General features: G+C 47.4%; 1 long non-coding RNA gene across 1 annotated transcript in view; it reads right to left on the reverse strand.

The window, feature by feature from the left end:
* The window catches only part of LOC105724619 (uncharacterized), an 88,150-nt gene extending 68,203 nt beyond the window's left edge, over nt 1–19,947 (reverse strand). The window contains exons 1-5 of the long non-coding RNA XR_001109058.3: nt 19,636–19,947; nt 12,754–12,973; nt 9,888–9,963; nt 8,870–8,947; nt 7,467–8,383 (exon numbers count right to left, since the gene is read on the reverse strand). This is a non-coding gene — a long non-coding RNA (uncharacterized LOC105724619). The remainder of the gene's footprint in view (nt 1–7,466; nt 8,384–8,869; nt 8,948–9,887; nt 9,964–12,753; nt 12,974–19,635) is intronic.
* Nucleotides 19,948–20,940: the final 993 nt, after the last annotated feature.

A 20,940-nucleotide genomic window follows, 5' to 3' on the forward strand; every position in this document is an offset into this window, starting at 1 on the left:
CCTTCCAGAAGAGAAGGGAAGAGTGTGGCTCCCAGCCCAGGCACATGCCGACGATCTTCATGGGCAAGATCATACTAAGCCCATAGGAGCCGCTGCCGGCCCCGGGAAGAGTCTTCCTGGGAGTACTGTACCCATAGGATTCCTTGCCTTATTGCAGGCCATAACAAAGCTGCCCATAAGGCCAGGAATTTTGAAAAACTCAAAGAAATTTCCCAAAAAGCAGATGAAAATCCTGCCCAATTCCTTTCCTGCGTTACAGAGGATCTCTGAAAATATACCCGCATCAACCCTGCCTCTGGAGAAGAAACGATTGTTCTTAATACCCATTTTATCTCCCAATCTGCTGTGACATCTGGAGCAAACTTAAAAAGGCTAAAGATGGCACTCAAACCCCACAACAAGACCTCATTAACTTGGCTTTCAAAGTCTTCAGTAACAGGGATGAGCAGAGTAAATTAGATAAAGCCAAAAGAGATTGTGCTAAATACCAGCTTCTGGCTGTGGCTATCCGTCAGCCTAGCCATAGAACCCAAGGGCACAAAAGACCCGACAGCAGCAGCCCTCCTGGGCCTTGTTTTGAGTGCGGCAAAGAAGGCTGCTGGGCGAGGGCATGTCCTAACCCACGAGTGCCGAAAAGCCCTTGCCCAGTCTGCCAGCAGACAGGCCACTGGAAATCTGACTGTCTTCTCAACAGACAGACAGAAAAGCCTGCACCTCAGAGCCACCACCCATTCAGCAAGATGAAAAGTGGAGAATGGCTTGCACTCCTGCAGCTTCCGGGCCTAGCCGCTGGAGACCGACGAGGCCCGGGGCCCCCAGCCCCATCTGCCATCGGAGCCCAGGGTAACTCTACTAGTAGCAGGTAAGCCGATCTCTTTTTTAATCGATACCTGGCTTTGCTTGAATTCTCAGGACCCACTCATCCCTCTCAGTCTCAGTTGGGGGTTGACGGACTCATCTCGTGCCCACGCACCACCGGACCTCTTACTTGTTCCCTATCGGACACTGCTCCCACACTCTTTCCTTACCATGCCTCGTTGCCCTACCCCGGCCTAGGCAGAGATATCCTGACAAAATTCAAGACTTCCATCTCCCTTTTCTGTTCCCCACAACCAAATTCTCTCCTACTCCTCTCTGCTGCCACGCCAGCCCTCAACCCCCTCCTCCAGCATCCACTCCCTTCTCTTGTTAATCCAGTACTGTGGGCTACTACCCCCTCTTCCCTAGCAGCTCATCATGATCCCATCAAAATCCAGCTAAAAGATCCTCCGAATTCCCTAACATCCCTCAGTACCCCATTTCATTAACTCATCAAAAAGCCTTATAGCTCATCGTAAACAAACCCCTCTCTCTCAGCCTTCTCAGACCAACCCATTCTCCATAGAACAGCCCCATACTCCCCGCAAGAAGGAAGACGGTTCTTACCGACTAGTCCAAGACATCCGGGCTATCAATCGGGCCGTCCTTCCCATCCATCCAGTAGTTCCCAGCCCTTATACTCTCCTTTCCCTTATCCCTCCTAGCACAACCTACTACACCGCTATCGATTTAAAAGATGCCTTTTTTACTATTCCCCTTCACTGTCACTCCCAGGATCTTTTTGCTTTCACTTCACTGATGCTGAAACCCTCCAGTCATGACAACGTAGTTGGACAGTCCTCCCCCAAGGCTTTAGAGATAGCCCCCATTTCTTTGGACAAGCTCTAGCTCAAGACCACACCTCCCTAGACCTCTCCCCTAGCCAGCTCCTCCAGTACACGGACGACCTCCTCCTCTGTAGCCCCTCCCTAGAGGACTCTCAGGCTCACACTATTACCCTTCTAAACTTTCTTGCTAGTAAAGGATATAGGGTTTCCGTCTCCAAAGCACAACTCTCCACTCCAACAATGACATACTTAGGAGTCCAGCTGTGCCGTCGGGCCGGAGCCATGGACCCCGCACGGGCAGCATTAATAGACAGCCTGCCCCCTCCCTCCTCTCAGAGTGAAACCCTCTTTCCTAGGACTGGCAGGCTTCTTCAGAATATGGATTCCCAACTTTGTCCTCCGAGCCCACCCCCTCTATGAAGCAGTCAAGGCCCTCTAAATGAGCCCCTAAATCCTCACACAACATAATCCCTAGCTTCCACAAGCTTAAAGCTGCCCTTGTAACCGCTCCTGCTCTATCTTTGCCTGATACCTCTTAGCCCTTCACTCTCTACACAGCCAAAAACCATGGAATAGCCCTTAGTGTCCTTGGCCAACAAAAAGGAAGGCGCCAAGGCCCTCACGACGAGAACCAGCCTCTCCCCATAGCACACCGAATATTAAAATCCTCTCCTCTCTCCCCATTCCCACACGAAAAGAGGTCTTCACTCATCTATTCCTCCTTCTTTCACCCCCAAGCTTACCTATCCAAACAACTAGACAACACCGCCCGAGGGTGGCCGACCTGCCTCAGAGCCCTAGCAGCAGCTGCCACCCTAGCCTTAGAAAACAGAAAACTACCATTCAGTCAAGACACCACAGCCCACAGCCCACACAATCTACCTGATCTCCTTCTCCCGAGCACCGAGCACTTTCTCCTTCTCGGATCCAACTACTCTATGCCCTCTTTCTTGAAAACCCTGAGTTCTGCCTCTCCAAAGCTCCCTCCTTCCTCAGCCCATTTGAGTTAATGTGCAGACATCCTTCCCTCTTACAGAACAGGCCTCCTTCTAGCCCTCAGCTGGGAGAACACCTCCCAACATGCTCCGCCATCGGCCACCTCCTCATAGAACAGAGCAGGCCCTCCCAAAACCCCACAAAGGCCCCACCAACCAGACTCTCCTACCAAGAGAGCATGTCTTCCTAAAAAGTAAGCCAGCAAACCTTAAACTGAAGTGAGAAGGCCCTTTCCAAATCATTCTTACAACCCCCACTACAGCCACACTCTCAGGACATACCTCTTAGTACCATCTTTCCAGACTAAAAAAGGCTCCTACAGCACCTGCTGACCTGCCGACTGCCCTCCGCCATTTCTCCAGCATCCTCCTTGGTCCAACCAAACTCTGCCTTACGCCCATCCCTGAAGAAGACCCGTGAACAGTAACTCCTTCATGTATCACCTCTGCCCTGCTCCAGGCGCCAAGGCCCTCGCGACGAGAACCAGCCTCTCCCCATAGCACACCAAATATTAAAATCCCTCCTTTCTCCATTCCCACACGAAAAGAGGTCTTCACTCATCTATTCCTTGCTCATCTGCAAGGAGAATGTGACTATCCATACGACGCTATCAGCCACCTCACAGACCCTCTAGAAGAGCCACTTCCCCATACAACCCCTATCAGCTCCTTCCCCCCGACTCCGATTCTTCCTCAAGTTCCTGACTCTATTACTAGTCAGCGCCACTGCCTCTGCTCCCTCAGTCTCTTCTCACGTCTACAAGACTCGGATGACCTCTCAATCTCACTCACTCCTTGTTATTGCGCCCCAACTCTGCACCTGCTTCCCGTTGCTGGACCTGTTTTTCCCTTTCCTCTACTCCCTACTCAGCCATCCCAGTTTCTCAGCCCTGGGACCATTTCCCATTCGCTTCTCATACACCGTCCAGAAAGGCTCTGCCTCTGCAGACGGAGCCCTCACTGTCACTGGGAAGTACCCCACTGCCCTAAGAGCGCTACCGAACTTCTCTCCACACAGACTGCCAATTACCACCTCGCAAAACTTCCTCACCCTGCCATCCAAGGTCCCATAACCCTCCACACCCCAACACTTGGCCAAGCCCCTTTATGTGTCACCTCTTCCAATGGACACATACATGTAGGCACCATCCCTCCCTCTGCCTGTGGCTCGACTCAAACCATCTCTCATCCCTCTTCCCATACCTCACTCCGAGTACATTATTCAGTTTCCCATGAAGCTAACGGCCTCTTTACCCAGCCCCTCCGCATTACCTCTCCTCCTGCCTCTCAAACACGGAAACCCCTTCCCAAGACAGGAGTTCTCAAAGGGGTCTCTCCTCCCCACTCTGGGCTGCTGAAACTGAACCAAGTCCTTCCAAATGAGGAACCCACACACTCCAACACCTATTCTCAGTCCACTTTTCTGTTTGCATTAACACTGCAGGCATCTTCTTCCTCTGCAGATCCACAACCTACTTCTGTCTCCTACCAACTAGACGGGTACCTGTACCCTAGACCACCTTACCCTCAACATTAACCTTGTCCCTCCAAACCAAGAACTCCCTGTCTCTGCCACATCACATGCCCGCCCAAAAAGAGCATTCCCTTATTAGTGGCCCCTGGAGTCACAACTAGTGTCGGGTCAGGAGCAGGAAGCCTAGGAACCTCATCATCACATTTCCAGTCACTCTCCCGAGACTTCCAATCATCACTAGAAAAAGTGGCAGACCATCACTCACCTCCAAAACCAACTAGTCTCTTTCGCAGCGGTCACCCTACAAAATGCAGAGGCCTAGACCTCCTCACTGCTGAAAAAGGAGGTCTGTGCCTCTTTTTAGGTGAGCAATGCTGTTTCTTTTTTTTTTTTTTTTTTTTTTTTTGAGTCGGAGTTTCGCTCGTTACCCAGGCTGGAGTGCAATGGCGCGATCTCGGCTCACTGCAACCTCCGCCTCCTGGGTTCAGGCAATTCTCCTGCCTCAGCCTCCTGAGTAGCTGGGATTACAGGCACGCGCCACCATGCCCAGCTAATTTTTTGTATTAGTAGAGACGGGGTTTCACCATGTTGACCAGGATGGTCTCGATCTCTTGACCTCGTGATCCACCCGCCTCGGCCTCCCAAAGTGCTGGGATTACAGGCTTGAGCCACCGCGCCCGGCGTGCAATGCTGTTTCTACCTCAGTGAATCTAGGTTAGCACGAGATGCTGTCAAAAAGCTCAAAGACCGAGCACAAAAACTTACAGTCAGTTCAGCTGGCCCCAGTGGTTCCTTAACTCCTGGGTGCCCTGGCTACTGCCCCTCCTAGGTCCTGCCATAACCCTTTTCCTCCTCCTAGCATTTGGCCCCTGCCTCTTACGTCTCCCTACCCAGTTTTTACAGGACCGTATTAGAGCTTTCACCCATGGAACAATACAAGATATGATGCTGCTCCAAGAACACAGACAGCTCCAGGAATGACAGTCCCTACAGTCTGGCCTCCCACCCTGCAAACATCGCCCCATCCAGCAAGCAGCAGCCAGATGACGACGGCGAGAGGCTGGAATGTTAGGGACGAGCTGCCCCAGAAAATCCCCTCAGCTGACCCCCACCCTGATTGCTCTGCAGCTGCATTCCTAAACACTCATCTAGGCGCCACAGCAAGGCCACCAGACAGGCTACAGTGAGCCAAGCCTGATTACAGCCATCTGGGCCGCGCAGGAGGTCATGGGAAACAAACCTTTGTTACATGTACTTGTAAATTCCTGTTTTACACATACCTGTAAAATCCTGTTTTCTTATTTTAAAACTGTGTAAAATCCTGTTTTTTTTTTTAACTGCTGCCACAAAAGTCACAGGATATATTGTAAGTCTGTCACAAGCTGATAAACTATCTTCACGCTTGTTACAAGCTGATAGATTATCTCCATCTGGAGACTCCCTTCAGCCCCTCTCACCCCATATAAACCCCTCATTTTGTAAGCTCGGGGCTGCCTCCTCTGATTGTTACGGGGCAGCCCGGCAGGTCAGTAAACTTGCTTGCCTGACTTTGCGTCTACTCGTCCTTTCTCTCGGCTGCTCTTACAGTTGTAGGTGTGTAGTATTATTTCTGGGCTCTCTGTTCTGTTCCATTGGTCTATGTGTCTGTTTTTGTACCAGTACCATACTGTTTTGGTTACTGCTGCTCTGCAGTATAGTTTGAAGTCAGGTAGCATGACGAGAGGCATTGTTTATAATATTAATACTAGCACAGGAGCTCACATACAGGTGTGTGACGTGTGTGTACTACACACCCACATACGCACAAGACAACCCAATGTCCATCAGTGAAAGCCGGTTAAATAAATGATGGTATAGTTATATGTAACTGGACATTAAGATGGGATTATTTCTGTCTACAATTCAGCTGAGACCTCAGTGTCGAAGAATACATAAAAGATGCAGAGCTCCCTTGCATCCCAAGGGAGGGGCTGGATCACACATGCAGAACACACTAAGATATTATGAAACCCGATCTGCTGGCAGTAATGTTCACCCCATCCTACCCATCAAAGGACAGAAGGGGTGATGAGTCAGTGGAGTGCTGAGGCCTCCCCAGCTCAACCCACCACACCCCTGGGGAGGTGGGTGGACCGACCTGGGAGGTGGAGAGGCAGGTGAGCGCAGGCTGGGGCCACTGCCCAGAAGCTGCCCTCCCACCGCCCAGTGCTTAGTGCTGGTGCTCTTGGCTCACATGGAGGGGCCAGCTGCTTATTCTTGCAGCCCGATATCGAGATGCAGATGAACCGGGGAGGACGAGAGTTTTTATTTCTCTAACTGGGTGCAGGGAGAAGGCCTGGAAATTATCACCAGACCAAATCAAAATTTCAAAGTTTTCCAGAGCTTATATACCGTCTAAGCTATATGTGTACGTGTAAGTGTGCATTTCTCTAAAGACATAAGTGATTAACTTCTCATCTATAACTAAGGTCTCAGTCCTGAGGACCTTCCTCTGGAGCCCCATTAAATTGACTTAATCTAACTGGTCGAGGTGCTGGGGTGATTGCCCTTATCTTGTCTCCTGCTAAATCACGGAAGTTTAGGGAGTTCCTTCAGACCCCCAGTAAAACTTGTTTAACCCTAAACAGGTCCTGTTAAGAATTCCTTCATTATCTTGTCATGCTTTGAGGCCCAGGAAAGGCCTAGACAAAACTCTGGGTGGGCTTTTACATTCCAGCCTTTGTATGAAGGTACTGACTCCTTCAGCTTTTAATCCTTAACCACTCAGTCAGTGCTGAAACAGCTGTCACGGAGGCCTGCGCTCCTGAGACCTGGCCTGCAACACCAGGGGCTGGAAAGGAGTGGAAGAGGAACTCTGATATTTTGATTAAAATAATTATGGTTTGTTCTATTTCCAGCAATTTCAGATTTTTGTTATGTTTGAATTTTTTTTTACAATAAGCACATTTTATTTGTAGGAGCAGGAAATAATATCCAAAGATAGCATTTTAATTAGAAATAAATTAATTACAAAAAGCTACCAGAGGGCTCAGCTTTTCACTCCTCCTCCTCCCTCCAGTAAACACAGAACTCAGCCCAGCTGGGGGAGCTGCAGCCCACAGCAGCCCTGGGAGAACGCTTCTTTTCTCTGGCTATCCACAACCAGGACGGGACTTCCAAGCAGGACAGGGAACAGGTCCCTGGGGTGGGACACTAGCGCCTTAAACCTGAGTTCCCCAGGCCAGGACTCAGCCTCCTCCTTGGAACCCCATTGCTCCCCAGTCTCCCCCGCCTCAGTCTCCCCCACACTTCACCCATCTGCCTGCCTGCACCCCAGCTCTGTCCCCTCTTTTCCTTCCCCAGACCACTCACCTTCAGCTGGTAGTGAGCTTTCCCATGAGGAAACTGAGGCACGCTGGGAGAAGGGAGCGACTCCAGGAGAAGCTGCGGCTTAGCGACAGGGCCAGGGCTGGGACCCAGGCTTCCCAGTAGGAGCTGCCACGGTGTGCTCTAGAGGACACCACACACCTGAACAGCGGGGGTGTGCCGCGCTTCCCCTCACTATCTTCCTTAATTTGAGATGGAAATGTGCACCACACTCAGGGAAAAAAAAAAAGAACAGGCTTTTCTCACAAAGTCAGGTCAGAAGGTGGGATGTGTGGGGCAGAAACAACGTTCTTAACTTCCCTAAGCCTGCCTTTCCTCCCGTGAAAGGGCGTTCAGTCGCTCTGCCTCGTGGCATTGCTGGGGGAGCTAATGAAGTGATGTGGTGCAGCTGGTGCCTGTAACTGGCAGCTGTGGTTTGTTCTCCCAAAATCAGCCACTCTGGCCCCAGCCATTCAGGAGCTATTTTGGGTGGCATTCATCTGGGTGGTGGGGAGCAATGGAACTTTTTCTTTTTTCTGAGACAGGGTTCTGTTGTTGCCCAGGCTGGAGTGCAATGGCACAAGCTCATCTCACTGTAATCTCCCGCTTCCTGTAATCTCCGCCTCCCAGGCGCAAAGCATCCTCCCACCTCAGCCTGCCATGTAACTGGTACTAGGGGCGCACCACCACGCACAGCTAATTCTTGTATTTTTTGTAGAGATGGGGTTTCGCCACGTTGCGCAGCTGGTCTCGAACTTCTGGCCTCAAGCGATCCTCCTGTCTCAGCCTCCCGAAGTGCCGGGATCATAGGCGTGAATCACCGTGCCCATACCCAACAGAACTTCTTCTTCCACATCCAGCAATGTATATATTTGCTCTTCAGTGAGTAAACAGTTGTCTTTTTTTTTCAACAGCACTGGATTCTGGGAAAAATGAAGAGTGCATGCTTTACTTACTATGCCCCTGTGTAATAAGCATCAGCCTTACCAAAGAAGAAACCTGAGGCTGCGTCCACACTGCTATTACCTTCCTACATTCTCCATTTCTCCTTAATCTGCAGATTGGCTGGGGGGAACTGAAGGAAATACTCCTGGTGCAGTAAACCTGATGGTCAAACCCTCCCAGAGCTCCAGGGCAGCCAGCTGCTAAGAAGCCTCTCCCCTCTTGGCCCATGCCCTTCCTGTTGGCTCCTGGCCACACCAACCCATTGCCTGGAAGGATGCTGGAGAAATGGGATTGCCCCAAGAGTCCACGTGTCCTTGACGAGGGGCCAGACTCAACAATGGGCTTCTTAATGAAACAGGGCAACTGCAAAGTTCAAGTGAGTGTCGGGTGCTGAGCCGTGCCTCATTCCCTCAGGGATCAAATATCAGCAGAGTCATCATAAAGGCCACCAAGTTCACCTTTACCTTCCTGAAGAAAAGTGGTTTGGGGTCTCAGCTTTCTTCAACAGGCAGGGCAGCTCTCCGGCATGTGACAGAAGCAGGCTGGGAGTTGGAAAGCAGACAACAGCTAGACACAGTGGTTCAGGCCTGTCATCCTAGCAGTTTGGGATTTCAGGCTGGAGGATCTCTTGAGGCAGGAATTTGAGACCAGCCTAGGCAACACAGTGAGATCTCTGCCTCTGTAAAAAATTAGCTCTGTGTAGCCAGGTGTGGTGGGTCAAGCCTATAATCCCAGCACTTTGGGAGGCCAAGGCAGGCGGATGATCTGAGGTCAGGAGTTCGAGACCAGCCTGACCAACATGGAGAAACCCTGTCTCTACTAAAAATACAAAATTAGCTGGGCATGGTGGCACATGCCTGTAATCCCAGCTACTTGGGAGGCTGAGCCAGGGGAATCGCTTGAACCTGGGAGGCGGAGGTTGCAGTGAGCCAAGATTGCACCATTGTACTCCAGCCTGGGAACCAAGAGTGAAACTCCACCTCAAAAAAAAAAAAAAAAAAACCAACCAGTTAGTTCTGTGTGGTGGTGCACACCTGTAGTCTCAGCTACTCAGGAGGCTGAGGTGGGAGGATCACTTGCAAAGCCGGGTTCCAGGCTGCAGTGAACTGTGGCTGCACCACTGCACTCCAGCCTGGGCAACAGAGTGAGACCCTGTCTCTTCAAAAAAGCTGACGTCTGCTGAGTCTGTAAGGGACTCGCAGATGCGGGTGGAGGGGACTCAGATTCCCTGAGCCTGGGCGCTGGGGCCGGAGTGGGAGTATTAGCCGTGGCCTTTTTTTCTCAATATCTCCGTGGTGTTCTACCCATTCCGCTCCACGGCTCCATCCTGTTCTCTAAGTTGGCCCTTGATCAACTTTAAACAGCCACAGACGTGCGAAACAAAGGGCTGTGTGTCTTCTGAAGCGGATGCTGAGCCGGACCTTCACACAGCTGTGCTCTCAGAGCCTCCCCCGTCCCGCCCGATGCCCTCCTAGTCCTCACCTTTGTGTGCGGTGCTCACGTCTTCGGCAGCCCGGGGAGGCGGATGCATGGCTTTTCAGAGTCACGTTCTTCATGCCTAAAACAAGCACAAATGACTACAGATGGAACCTTTGTATTGAAATACAGCTATCAAAATGTAAACAAACTCAGGCAAGATAAACATGACTATTAATGCATTACATGGTAAGATCTGGCAGCCATTCTAATAACAACTAGGATTTTGAAGAAGTGATGAATGTAAGAAATTTCAAGGCATCTGCAACAAACTTAGTGGGAAGTGAAAGAATTTCAAATTGCGCCAGAGTCACAGGTGCCTCTGATACACCCTGCTTTGTTGCACACATTAACTGAAGGAAAAGCTAAAGTTTAGTTAGGGGTTGAAAATAAGTGTGTAATTTTTTCTTTACTGAATGTACAGCCCTGTCTGTGGGCCCCTGACTTCGAGTGTCCAGGTCAAGCTTGGCTCCTGCCTGCAGTACAATGTTCTCTTTGCCTGGAGGACATAATCTACGGCTGGTAGGGCTGGTCTGGGCCTTGCAGCGAGGCTCCCACTTTTATTCCCTCACCTCTCTAACTTTCTCCCTCTCCCCTTCCCCTCTTCCCCCTCCTTTTCCTCCCTCTCTCCTCCCTCTGTCTCTCTCCCTCCCTCCCTCCCCTCCTTTGGCTTCTCCTGGGGGCTACTCACTTAGGGCTGAGAGTTAAACATTTTTAGATTTAGAGTAACTTGGGAAGAAGCAGGAATTGGCTGACTCTCCCAGCTGGTAGACAGGTAGGTGGTCAGACTTCAAATGTAGGTCTGTTTCCAAACTCCTGTCTTCCCAGCAGGTCTGGGACTTTCCCGCTCATCAATGTGTATTTCCCCCAGAAAGCCAGGGACTGTCCTTGCCTTCATCTAGCTCTAGAGAGGGTTCATCTAAACAAGACAGCCTTCAGCCTAGGGAAGGGGGACTTCCAAATGCTGCCAGGTACACAGGTGCCTTGGCTGTGCCTGTCCCTCCTTCACTGTGCTCTGCCCTTGTGTCCCCCAGCAGGAAGGGCTTTCAGAACATCATTTGGCAAAGATTGAATAGTGCCTGCCCCCATCACAGACCCTGCTAAAACTGGAAAAGAAAGACCCAAACTGAAACTTCTTGCCCAGGCCGGCACTTGTTTATATGTATTGTCTCTGTGTCCTACAAACATTAACCAGAAAGCCTCTTTGACCAGACACAGGAGAAACGGAGGTCATGCTCTCTCCTGCACGCAGAGCTCTGAGGCCAAACAAAGGCTTACCCACAAAAGTGAGTTGTCTGCTTCCGCTTTCTTAGCAACAGATATAGAAACCTATTCATCAGACAGACTTCCTTCTGAGTGGCTCATCCACATCCCCCCTCCCTTCACACTTCTTGACCCCCCCACTCTGCCCCACACCCTTGTCACCCTGCTTTAGTTTGTTGGGTGAATCAGGATGGTCTCAGGCATTTCATTCATTCATTGATTCACCTATTCATCAAAGCCTTGTTGAATATCTAGGTATGTGCAGGACCCAGCACTGTGTGGGTAAGACTAACTTCAGCTCACAATCATTGGATTAAATTCTCTTTTAAAATGGTCTTAGGCCGGGCGTGGTGGCTCATGCCTGTAATCCCAGCACTTTGGGAGGCCGAGGTGGGCAGATCACCTGAAGTCAGGAGTTCGAGACCAGCCTGGCCAACATGGTGAAATCCCGTCTCTACTAAAAATACAAAAAAATGAGCTGGGCATGGTGGCAGGCACCTGTAATCCCAGTTGCTCAGGAGGCTGAGGCAGAAGAGTCACTTGAACCCGGGAGGCAAAGGTTGCAGTGAGCTAAGATCGTGCCACTGCACTCCAGCCTGGGCGACAAGAACAAGACTTCATCTCAAAAAAAAAAAAAACAAAGGTCTTAAAGTTGTGTGTGTTTTTTTTTTAAAGACGGGGTTTCACCATGTTGGTCAGGTTGGTCTTGAATTCCCGACCTCAGGTGATCCGCCCGCCTTGGCCTCCAAAGTGCTTGGATTACAGGCGTGAGCCACCACGCCCGGCCAAAGCTGTGTTTTTATATGCTTTTTACTTTTTCTGAAAACACTTCTAAAAAGAAAGTAGCTTATATCAGAAATCAATTTATAGGCTAGGTACAGAGGCTTACGCTTGTAATCCCAGCACTTAGGAAGGCTGAGGCGGGAGGATCACATGAGCTCAGGAGTTTGAGGCCAGCCTAGGCAACATAGCAATATCCCATCTCTATAAAAAAATCAAATGTTAGCCAGTCATGGTGGCATGTGCCCGTGGTCACAGCTATGCAGGAGACTGAGGTGGAAGACTGCTTGCACCCAACAGGTCAAGGCTGCAGTGAGCTGTGATTTTGCCAGTGCACTCCAGCCTGGCTGACAGAGCCAGACCCTGCCTCAAAAAAAAAAAAAACCTATGCATTATGGTTGGTTGTTATAAATACAGAAGAGTCAAAGTTTTAGTTCTGATCTGGAGAACTAAAGGATAGAACTCTTTCTTCCCTCCTCTGGTAGCCAGGGACCACTGGACAGCCACAGTTTGGAAACTCCCAATCTATTTTCTTGGTACTGTCCTGCATAAACCCTTGGTTCCAGGAGTTCTAGTAACAGGAAACATCTCCCTGCTTCACCCTTGAAAATCTTTGCTATTCTTTGAGGCCCACTGAATGCCAGATGTCTTCTGGGAGGCCTTGTTTGCTCACAGTAAATTCTTTCACTTCTACTTGGCTATGCCATTGTGTATGCTTTTTATCTGATGATGACCACGTAAGTTTTATGACAGCTTTTGCATTCTTGCCTTGTATGCATTTAATGTTTAAAAAAAATTTTTTTTAGCTTTTTATTTTAAGAGACAAGACCTGACTACATATATTGCACAGGCTTGATTGGAGCTCCTTAGATGAAGTCATCCTTTGCCTCAGTCTCCCAAGTAGCTGGGACCCCAGGTGGGCGCCACTACACTCAGCAATGATGCTGTGTTACTTCAGCCATGCCTAGCTTGTCTCTCCAAGTCCTGAAAGCGTTTCTTCATAATGTCTCTTTTATTGGAATCTTCTTTTCTCCCAGTTAATCCAGTCCCTAGAAAGTAACCATTTATTTATCTGAGTGCATGAATATAACCATTTATTCAGTGTCAAGTGCATACTGGATGTCAGGTCTTATTCTTGACGTGAGGGGCAGGGAGACATTTCTGGTTTTTTTTTCTTTTCTTTTCTTTTTTTTGAGACAGAGTTTCCCTCTGTTGCCCAGGCTGGAGTGCAGTGGCGCCATCTTGGCTCACTGCAACCTCTGCCTCCCGGGTTCAAGTGATTCTCCTGCCTCAGCTTCCCAAATAGCTGGGATTACAGGTGCCCACCATCACATCCGGCTAATTTTTTGTATTTTTAGTAGAGATGGGGTTTCGCCACTTTGGCCAGACTGGTCTCAAACTTCTGACCTCAAGTGATCCGCCCACCTTGACCTCCCAAAGTGCTAGGATTACAGGTATAGCCTGGGCGACAGAGAGAGACTCTGTATCAAAGAAGAAGAAGAAAAAAAGAAATCAATTTAACTTAAAATAGATCAAATACATAAATATACGAGCTAAAACTATAAAACTCCTTTATATCCCACACCCACCTCTCCAAGACAGTCTTGCTCTGTCGCCCAGGCTGGAGTGCATTGGCGAGACTTGGCTCACTGCAACCTCTGCCTCCTGGGTTCAAGCAATTATCTTGCCTCAGCTTCCCGAGTAGCTGGGATCACAGGAGCTTACCACCACATCCGGCTAATTTTCATATTTTTAGTAGAGACGGGGTTTCACCATGTTACCCAGGCTGGTATCAAACTCCTGACCTCGTGATCCACCCACTTTGGCCTCCCAAAGTGCCAAGATTACAGGCGTGAGCCACCTTGCCTAGTCTATAAAACTCTTAGAAAAAAAAAAGAGGCATAAATCTTCGTGACTTCGGATTAGGCAACGGTTTCTTAGTTATGACATCAAAAGTACATGCAACAACAACAACAAAATAGACAAATTATACATTATCAAAAGTTAAAACTTATTTATTTTTTTTTTTCAGACAATCTTGCTCTGTCTCCCAGGCTGGAGTTCAGTATTGTGATCTCTACTCACTGTAACCTCCACCTCCTGGGCTCAAGTAATTCTCGTGCCTCAGCCTCCTGAGTACCTGAGACTACAGGCACACGCCACCACGTCCGGCTAATTTTTTGTCTTTTTAGTCAAGACAGGGTTGCACCATGTTGGTTGGGTTGGTCTGGAACTCCTGACCTCAGGTGATCCACCTACCTTGGCCTCCCAAAGTGCTGGGATTACAGGGTGAGCCACCACACTCGGCCTTGTTTTCATTTATATGAAATGTTTGGAACAGACAAATCCATAGGGACAGAAAGTGGATTGGTGGCTGCTTAGGGCTAGGTGGGGAGAGCAGAGGATGGACAAAGTTGGGGTGGAATGGGGAGAGACTGCTGTTTATGAGTTTGCAGTTTTTAAGGGTGATAAAAATGTTCTAAAATTCATTGTGATGACTGCACAACACCTTGAGTATATTTTAAAAAACCCATTGACTTTATAAGTAACTTTTCAATATTGTATTTCGATAAAGCTATTACTTAGAAAAACTGTTGGTAGTCCTTCCATGTAAATGAGGAATCTATAGTTATTTTTAAAATTAAAGTAAAAATAACTTTTACATAAAAAAAGAAAAAAAACTGTTGGAAGGGCAGAAGACTGCTGCTAGTGTTAAGAAAATCAAGCTGTGTAGGAACTACCAGTGAACTTGTAGGAGCTACCCTGGCAGCACTGAAGTGAATGCCTTACAAGAAGACACCCAAAACATGGCTGAAACCTTTCCAAAGCCTGCTGAAGTCTGCTCACCTGCCTGCCTCTGCCAGAAGCAGTAAGCCCTGCCAGCTCCTGTGATACAGGGAGAACACAGGAGGAAGTGGGAATGGCACTGAGCAGCCACACACGCGGGAGTTTGAGACCAGCCTGACCAACACGGAGAAACCCCATCTCTACTAAAAAATACCAAAAAAAAAAAAAAGAAGAAGAAGTTAGCTGGGCGTGATGGCATGTGCCTGTAATCTCAGCTACTCGGGAGGCTGAGGCAGGAGAATCACTTGAACCTGGGAGGCAGAGGTTGTGGTGAGCTGAGATGGCACCATTGCATTCCAACCTGGGCAAAAAGAGTGAAACTCCATCTTAAAGAATAAAAAATAAAATAAAATAAAATGAGGAAATTGAACCTGAGATTGTAGAAGTGACATGCTCAAGGTCACATAACTTGCTAGTGATAACGTACCTACTGTTCAGCCTAGGGGTTTTGTTGTGGGGGGACAAAAACCATCTCTGTGAATTTTAGGAGGCACAATAAACTATCAAGTTACTATTCTGATTTAACACCCAGAAAACAAACATACCAAAGATGGTTTATGTAGGAAAAATCCTGGTGCTGTAGATTTCAGGCCTGTCCAAACATTACACTTCAGATCAAACAGATGCCTGACATTGCAAAACAAAAGCTCATTTCATAAGGTTGGTGGTTTGTCAAAAAACCCAACATGATATTTTGGCACACACACAAAAAATTCCACATATCATGAGTGAAAAGTCTGATTTTTTGTTTTATTTCTTAAAATTTATTTATTTTATTTTGGGATGCAGTCTCTCTCTGTTGCCCAGGCTGGCGTGCAGTGGCGTGATTCTGGCTCACCACAACCTCCGCCTCCAGGGTTCACACAATTCTCCTGCCTCAGCCTCCCAAGTAGCTGGCACTACAGGCGTATGCCACCAAGCCTGCCTACTTTTTTTTTTTTTGTATTTTTAGTAGAGACGAGGTTTCACTATGTTGGCCAGGCTGGGCTTCAATACCATCATTTGCTGACAGAGAAAGAAGGATGTGGGGAAGGCTGATAATAGTGGAGCAGCCAGGAAAAACACAGTAAACAAGAGTGAGGTTTGCTGTGCAGATTTAAGACAGAGTCATCTCTACTGATGAGTTCCTAGTGATTTAGAATCATCCTGCTTTTCCTGGTATAGAAAGGAAGACACCCTTTCAAATGGAGGCTTCCAGCTGGGTGCAATAGCTCACGCCTGTAATCCCAGCACTTTGGGAGGCCAAGGCAGGTGTACTACCTGAGGTCAGGAGTTCGAGACCAGCCTGGTCAACATGGTGAAACCCCATTTCTACTAAAAATACAAAAATTACCTGGGTGTGGTGACATGCACCTGTAGTCCCAGCTACTTGAGAGGCCGAGGCAGGAGAATTGCTTGAACCCAGGAGGTGGAGGTTGCAGTGAGCTGAGATTGTGCCACTGCACTCCAGCCTGGGCAACAGAGCGAGACTCTGTCTCAAAAAAAAAAAAAAGGAGACTTCCTTTATACATTAAGTTTCCCTTACAAAAGGGTAATTTCTACTGTTTTCAGAGCTTCTCATGTATCTGCAGATTCTCAAAATCATCAGCTCAAAGTAGTCCTTATGCTAAAGAGGTATATTTTGTGCTGGCATATTCTGGTTTCCTACAATAACTCGCTAAAGATCACAAAACTAATGAGCGAATTCAGGCAGTCTGGCCTCACACCTGTGGCCTGCGTCATCTCACTGGTATCTTTAGAGAACAAGGCAAGCAGAGTAACTTCTAATTAGAGGGATCAAGGAAGACTTCATGGAAGAGGTGGCATTTGAATTAAGCCCTAAAGTAAAGTGAAGGAGCATTCCAAATTGGGATTGTAGATACAGAGATGTTTGTGGGTAAGCATTTGGCCTGGCACAAGAAGGTGGAAAATACTGAGGGGGAACTTGGACTCTCTGGTAAGTGGTTTGACACTATTGTGAAGGTACTGAGAAGTCAAATAATTTTTATGAGAAGGAAAGGACTCTATTCTAACACTTTCTATCTAGCCCTTTAATCTAAAATATCTAACACCTATGCCAGGCATGGTGGCTTAAGCCTGTAATCCCAGCACTTTGAGAAGCCAAGGCAGGAGGACTGCTTGAGGCCAGGAGTTCAAGACTATCCTTGCCAACATAGTGAGACCCCTGTCTGTATATGTTAAAAAAAAAAAAAAAAAAAAAAAAAAAAATCTAACACCTAATATGGGGTGGTGGTAGAGGAGAAAAATTTCTGTTATCTATTCTAGAAGTGCAACTGCATTGAAAACACAAGACATAAGAACACTCAAAAAATGGTAGAAAAGTTAAAAAATGTGATATAAGAGACGTTTCAGGCCGGGTGCGGTGGCTCACGCCTATAATCCTAGCACTTTGGGGAGGCCGAGGCAGGTGGATCATGAGGTCAAGAGATCGAGACCATCCTGGTCAACATGATGAAACCCCGTCTCTACTAAAAAATACAAAAATTAGCTGGGCATAGTGGCGCACACCTGTAGTCCCAGTTACTCGGGAGGCTGAGGCAGGAGAATTGCTTGAACCCAGGAGGCGGAGGTTGCTGTGAGCCGAGATCGTGCCATTGCACTCCAGCCTGGGTAACAAGAGCGAAACTCCATCTCAAAAAAAAAAAAAGAGATGTTTCAAGACAGGTTATATTAATTGTTTCTTTGGTTTGAATGGAGGGTTTGCAAGTAGAAGAGTTTGGAAAAGGCTTTGGGCAGTTGAGACAGGTTTTAGAAGGAAGCTGCTATGGTTTGAATGTTTCCCCCAAAACTCATGTGTTAGAAACTTAATCTTCAATGCAACAGTGTTAGGAGGTGGGGGCCTAAAAAGGTGATTAGGTCATGAGCACTCTGCCCTTGTGAATGGATTAATGTCATTTTTGAGGGAGTGGGTTAGTTATCTTGAGAGTAGGCTGTTACAAAAATGAGCTTGCCTCTCCTTTTGCTCACTTGCCCTCACTCTCTCTTGCTCTTTTGCCTTCCACCATGGGATAACTCAGCAAGAAGGTCCTTGTCAGATGCTGGCACTTTGATATTGGGCTTCCCAGCCTCCAGAACTGTGAGAAATAAATTTATTTTCTTCATAAATTACCCAGTCTGTGATATTGTGTTATAGCAACAAAAAACAGACTTATACAGAAGCCATAAATAATGGACAGTGAGCCATATTGCCAAATGTGGGAATAAAATGGTTAATGCTGAAATTGACTGCCCAAGAACCCTCTCCTTACCCTCATAATGCCCCGGGGAGAGGAGAAGCCCACTAATGAGTGACTGGGAATAATAAACTAGCTCTGACAGGAGCCTAGGTGTCCAGATCTAGGCAGCTCCAGGCTGACTTTGTGGTTCCACAATCCAGAGTAAGAAAATTCCAAGCTTCCTCCTAGACCACATCCTAAATGCGTAAGAATTGCCAGATAAAATTATCCAAGATATGGAAATGGGCAAAGGAGATTACTAGGTTTCCTTTCAATGGAACTGTTATCACTGCCTGTTGGAATTTCTGGAATTTTTAGATTTTATGGGGTTGTGCAATTTAACTGATTTCTTATTGACTTGGCTATTTTATAATTTTGTAGGAATTGAAGTAAAATTGTAAAAAAAAAAAAAAATCTGATGGTAAGGCAAATTCTTATCCATAGCAATGGAAATCAATTTTGTCTGATAAACAATTGATTTCTCCTCTGCAGAACAGAGAACACCAAACATTACATTTTATTGTACTGTAGAATATTAACCAGTTTTGCATCTATTTGCAAAACCATTTTATCTTTGCTCTTTGCCCTCTGTTCCTCAAATTCTCTTTGAAATAATCTTAACATCTTGCCAGTGCTCTCATTAATTGAATTGAATAAAATCCTTGACCTGTGTTCATGCTATATTTGCAGCCTCAACGTCCCAGGCTTAAGCAATCCTCCCACCTCAACCTCCCTGGTAGCTGGGACCACAGGCTCATGACACCACACCACCACACATTTTTTGTATGTTTTGTAGAGATGAGATTTCACTATGTTGCCCAAGCTGGCCTTGAACTCCTGGCCTTAAGAGATCAGCCACCTCAACCTCCCAAAGTGCTGGGATTAAAGGCGTGAGCCACTGTGTATGTCTTAAAAAATTATACTTTAAGGCCAGGCGCAATGGCTCACATCTGTAATCCCAGCACTTTGGGAGGCAGAGGCGGGTGGATCACCGGAGGTCAGGAGTTCGAGACCAGCCTGGCCAACATGGTGAAACACTGTCTCTACTAAAAATGCAAAAATTAGCTGGGTGTAGTGGTGGGCACCTGTAATCCCAGCTACTCTAATCTAGGCTAATCAGAAGAAAATAAATGCCGCAATTTTCACAAATGGACCAAAAGTAGTTTCCAGAAACTCTATCTGCAGTGCTTGTTGGCAACTCTGATAATTCTATTGGAATTTTAAACAGACACTTTATGAGAAATTAGAAAAGAGGGGGAAAAGCATTTACTAGGTACTGCATATTGACAATTACTGTGCTAGGTACACTCACTTATTCCTCAGAAAATCTTTGAGATTCTTGTGCTAATTTTGCAGGAATAAGCAGGAAATATTTGAGTAAGTATGGTAACACCCATCTACAGATCAATTCACATACGCGGAAAACTACAATAATGGTTCATGAACCCCAGTGGTTAAAAGGGCATACCAGAAAAAGGGCGGACAATTCAGTAAACATGTGAATGAAGGACAACCAGCAAGATTAAAGTCATAAACAAGAAAAACTGTTCCAGTGCTTGGGCGGGTGCTCTTAATTACACAGGCACAGCTTGAGGCCTCTTTGTTTCTTCAGACCTTAGTTAACAACAGATCTTCCCACACACACCCACCTGGCTCTGTCGTCCGGGCTGGAGTATGGTGGTGGGATCACAGCTCACTGCAGCCTCTGCCTCCTTCCTGAGCAAGGGAGGGAATTTAGCGTTCACTTCGGTGCCTGCCTTCCTGCATCAAGACCTATGTACATACCAGGCAAAATTAACTCTTCAGTCAGGCGTGGTGGTTCACACCTGTAATCCCAGCACTTTGAGAAGCCAAGGCAGGCAGATCATGAGGTCAGGAGATTGAGATCATCCTGGCTAACATGGTGAAACTCCGTCTCTACTAAAAATACAAAAAATTAGCTGGGAGTGGTGGCGTGAGCCTGTAGTTGTAGCCTGTTGTGTATGTAGGATTTCCATGAACTGTCCTGAAATTTCCAAGAGAAGGAGACATCTATCAAGTACTACCCTGTAGTAGCCTGTAGTAGTTGCCCAGTAGCCTGGGCAACAGAGTGAGACTTCATCTCAGGAAAAAAAAAAAAAAAAAAGAACTCTTTAAGAATAAAAGAAAAAAGACCTATATACCGTGATTCTCAAAAGGATTTGTACTCCATGGCCAGAAGGCAGCCAGAGTGACCAGAAGCTGATAGAACTGAAGTAGCCTCTTAGAAAAAGAAAGAGAGTAGGTCCCTCCCTGTATCTGCGATGTTGACTATCTAAAACACAAGATCTGCCTGGGCCTGGTGGCTCACACTTGTAATCTCAGAACTTTGGAAGGCAGAGGCGGGCAGATCACTTGAGGTCAGGAGTTCGAGACTGCCCTGGACAACATGGTTAAGCCCCACCTCTATTAAAAATACAAAAATTAGCTGAGCCTGGTGGTGCATGCCTGTAATCCCAGCTACTTGGGAGGCTGAGATCAGAGCATCACTTGAAGCTGGGAGGTAGAGGCTGCAGTGAGCTGCCACTGCATCTACCCTGGGTGAGAGAGTAAGACTTCATCTTATTAAATAAATAAATTAATTAAATAAGATCTGATGCAAAACAGAATAATGCTAAATTTTTTATTTTTGAGACAGATCCGGCTCTGTTGTTCAGGCTGGAGTGTGGTAGTGTGATTGTAGCTCACTGCAGCCTCAACCTCCTGGGTTAAAGGAATTCTCCCACCTCAGCCTCTTGAGTAGCTGGGACTACAGGTATACACAACCACATCTGGCTAATTTTTTATTTTTTGTAGAGATGGGAGGTCTCACTACATTGCTTAGGCTGGTCTTGAATTCCTGGCCTCAAATGATCCTCCTGTCTTGGCCTCCCAAAGTGCTGGGATTAAAGGTGTGAGCTGCCATGCTCAGCCAGCATAATGCTAATATTTAAAAT

This window comes from Aotus nancymaae, unplaced genomic scaffold (genome assembly GCF_030222135.1).
Source record: "Aotus nancymaae isolate 86718 unplaced genomic scaffold, 86718_ANA_hifiasm-v0.15.2.pri h1tg000003l, whole genome shotgun sequence".
Lineage (NCBI taxonomy): Eukaryota > Metazoa > Chordata > Mammalia > Primates > Aotidae > Aotus > Aotus nancymaae.